Below are 4,026 nucleotides of genomic sequence, written 5' to 3'. Positions count from 1 at the left end.
AGATTTATTACATGCTAGTGCAAATTAACTCTTTCCAATACTGTTTCATTATCAGCAAACCAAATGGTTGCCACAATGCAAAGGGCTATGTGAGGTATGTTGATATGCTTTGTGATCATGCATAGTTTTTTATTTGAGTGCTTAAAGTTGTCAGCTGTCTGTATTTCTGTCCCAGTTGTATAGAGTGAGACACAGATGTACAAAATGACTTATAGAAAGTCCAATGTAAAACCAAAGCCAAAGTGAAGAAGACAAGTGAAAATACAATTCAGGTTTCTGATTGCCCAGATTTTCTGATTCCCCTACCTCTTTTCACTTGAGTAGCTATAGAAAGTTTCTATTTCTAGAGAAAAGAAAATTGACTCCATGGTTCTGAATAATAACTGATACCTTCTACATTGTTTTATGATGCTGGAGAGGAATTGACAATATATAAAATTTCACAAAACTATGAAGAAGAAAGGCATTTCATAATCTTGGACACAGCAGCGGCACCTCAATAAATATATTTATCTCAATTTGATTTAACACAGTATGGTTTAACTCAAGGGCAAAAGAAGGATAAACTAGGATGGTTGTACCCCTGATTCTACAGTCTCACTGACCAAGTATTAGCATATCTAAGGAGGCATGATGATTCGGACCCCAAAGAGCTTTTTTGTGGACCTGCTTCTCTTCTGTTTATTACTTGTAGAATTTTTTTTTAGCCTTGGGTGTTTCCTCCTTTATGAAATGAAAATATTAATAACAACTACCTTCACTATCTCACAAGTTTACCTTGCGAATCAAATGAGAGAATTTATCTGAAAGCACGATAGACACTAAAAGTATTACACAATCTTTATCTTTTATATTTAGCACTTACTTCAGAAATTCAAAAACTATAGAGAATTATAAAATGAACACCCCTGTATCTACCACACAGCCTAAGAAATAATAGATTGCTGGGCCAGGCGTGGTGGCTTACGCCTGTAATCCCAGCACTCTGGGAGGCCGAGGTGGGTGGATTGCCTGAGCTCAGGAGTTGGCAACCAGCCTGGGCAACATGGTAAAACCCCATCTCTACTAAAATACAAAAAAATTACCCAGGCGTGGTATTGTGCACCTGTAGTCCCAGCTACTTGGGAGGCTGAGGCAGGAGAATTGCTTGAACCCAGGAGGCAGAGGTTTCAGTGAGCCGAGATCATGCCACTGCACTCTAGCCTGGGCGACAGAGCGAGACTCCGTCTCAAAACAAACAAACAAAAACAACAAACAAAACAACAAAAAAATAAATAACAGATTGCTAATTTCAGGTCCCTCTCATCTCACCCTGGTACACATTTCCCTGATCCAATCACTCACCTTTTGTCTTTGTAATTAATGATCTTGAATTTATTTAGCATTCCCAAAGCTAAATAATTAGTAAATAATTAGAAATAATTTAGTAACATATATATATTTCTCTATGCAATTCATAAGCAACCCTTGTATACACAGTATACATGATAAATTATATCATGCTGGGTCATTCTTATGCCACCTATCTTTTTCACTCAAATTATTTTTGCAGATTTTGTCCATGTTACATGATCATAGCTCATTTACATAATCATGTTACATGATCATAGCTCAGCTTATTTTCAGTGTCGTGTAGTATTCCATTATATGAACAATCCATTTACTTATTCTCTCATTGTTAAAAAATTAACTTGTTTTTTGTTTTCTTTTAAAATTTGTTGTTATATATAATTCTGCAGTCCATGTTCTTTTCAATTAAAAAAAAAATAAATTTTTGCAGAGGCAGGAGTCTCACTATGTTGCCCAGGCTGTTCTCAAACTCCTGGGCTCAAGTGATCCTCCTGCCTCCGCCTCCCAAAATGCTGGGATTACAGGCGTGAAACACCATGCCCAGCCCCAGTTCATGTTCTTTTAAAATCACTTTGGGCACACAGCTTTGTTCCTGCTCAAGTGAGGGCCTTCTTTTTTTTATTTTAGATATTTTTATTTCTCCAAATTTGTTGTTTATCAGGAGTAACTGAAATAAAAAATATAACTGAGTCCTATCCTCATCATCATGGAAATGGCTTTAAGAGAAAACTGGTCAGATGAACATTATTGCTTCTCATTTTCAACAGCAAATAGTTGCCACTGATAAATTGACAGCCAGGAGTCTGTCAAGAATGCTCAGGACGTGTTATATAATACAACATGCCTGTTCACCAGGAGAAAAATCCTAGAAAACAACTTATGTGTACTTCTTGATTTCATTATGCAAGACAAGCAGAAAAGCACCACCTGTGCCTCTGAAAACATTGGACCATGCACCCTTGAAGGAAGCTTTGCCTCCTACATCACGAGCAATCTTCCTCCAGCAGTCAAGCATGCCTGTGTACATGATGTCAGTTCCTTTGCGCCCTGACTGCATCATCATGTGGTGGCGAATGGTGTCAAATGGATAGGAAGTCAACCCAGCAACAGCAGTGACAGTCTGTGTGATCATCTATCTGATGAGGATGTGAGTGTTCTTGGGATCCGGAAGCATTCCCTTTGCAGTGTCATAGATACTGAAGTAGGCGGCTCGGCAGATGATAGTACCCTGCACAGACACGTTAAAGCCTTGGTAGAGGCCCTTAATCCCATCAGATTTGTAAATCTTAACCAGGCAGTCACTGAGGCCTCAGATTTCCCTTTCAGCTCCAGCTTTACCCACATTGGCTGCTAGACGGTAAGAGCAAAATCAAGAGGGTATACAAAACACAAGGATGTGGCCCCAGCAGCACTGCCTGATGCCAGATTCCCTTCAAAGTAGCGCCAAAACTGGGTCCTCTTGTCCACATCACCCAGGAAGATCTGCGTGTATTTATCTTTTAAGGCAAAATTGAAAGCCTGGGTGGGGAAGTATCTGATGACATTGGCCAAGTTACCGCGCCAGAAGGGCAGGACTCCCTGCTCCTTGGATATGCGGACCACTCAGTCTATAATGCCTTTGTATTGCTTATCTGTGGTGACCTGTTTGCTGGCATGCTGCACCTGCAGCAGCAGCTTGACCTGCTGGATGGGCACTACCGCCATCTTGGAGATGGCTGTGGCCACTCCACCTGTCAGGAAGTCCTTGGCAAAGGACGCAGTGGCATCTGTCATGGTGAAAGGAAAGAGGAGGCAGGCTGCTAAGGGACGGGACTGGGCTGGGAACCGGCTTTGACTCTGGGGCTGTGAGGAGGACCATTTTAATGTCCTACACCTCTCATATCAGGGGCCGTGGAGGTGGCATATGCATCCTCCTCAGTGTTTTGTTGTTGCTGTGAGACCCTTCTCCCTCTCTCCTACTTAGACTCTATAATGTCTGAATGTCCTAACAGACCATCACTCCCACTGTCCCCCCGTTGAGTTGTCTGCTTTCCCCCACTTCATTGTCCCTTATTTCTCAATGATTTTTGTCAATTCCAGCCTTTTTTCTTAATTTAAAATTTTAATTTTTGTGGGTACATAGTACCAGTACATAGTATATACACTGTCAGTCTTTTAAACAACATTCCTGGGCCAGGCGCCATGGTTTACGCCTGTAATCCTAGCACTTTGGGAGGCTTAGAAGGGTGGATCACGAGGTCAGGAGATGGAGACCATCCTGGCTAATGCGGTGAAACCCCCGTCTCTACTAAAATTAGCCGGGTACAGTGGCGGGTGCCTGTAATCCCAGCTACTGGGGAGGCTGAGGCAGGAGAATGGCCTGAACCCAGGAAGCACAGTTTGCAGTGAGCCGAGATTGCACCACTGCACTCCAGTCTGGGCGACCGAGCAAGTCTCCGTCTCAAAAAAAAAAAAAAAAAAGGCCAGGCGCAGTGCCTCACACCTGTAATACCAGCACTTTGAGAGGCCGAGGCGGGAGGATCACAAGGTCAGGAGATCAAGACCATCCTGACTAACATGGTGAAACCCCGTCTCTACTAAAAATACAAAAAAAATTAGCAGGGCGTGGTGGCGGGCACCTGTAGTCCCAGCTACTTGGGAGGCTGAGGCAGGAGAATGGCATGAACCCAGGAAGCA

The 4,026-nt window shown here is 42.6% G+C and overlaps 1 pseudogene; it reads right to left on the bottom strand.

The window, feature by feature from the left end:
* Positions 1 to 2,227: 2,227 nt before the first annotated feature.
* LOC129030197 (ADP/ATP translocase 2-like) lies at positions 2,228 to 3,138 on the bottom strand (annotated as a pseudogene).
* Between the last annotated feature and the right edge of the window lie 888 nt (positions 3,139 to 4,026).

Source organism: Pongo pygmaeus, chromosome 12, assembly GCF_028885625.2.
Source record: "Pongo pygmaeus isolate AG05252 chromosome 12, NHGRI_mPonPyg2-v2.0_pri, whole genome shotgun sequence".
NCBI lineage: Eukaryota > Metazoa > Chordata > Mammalia > Primates > Hominidae > Pongo > Pongo pygmaeus.
The sequence above is the reverse complement of the archived record's forward strand: the minus strand, read 5'-3'. Positions and strand labels throughout refer to the sequence as shown.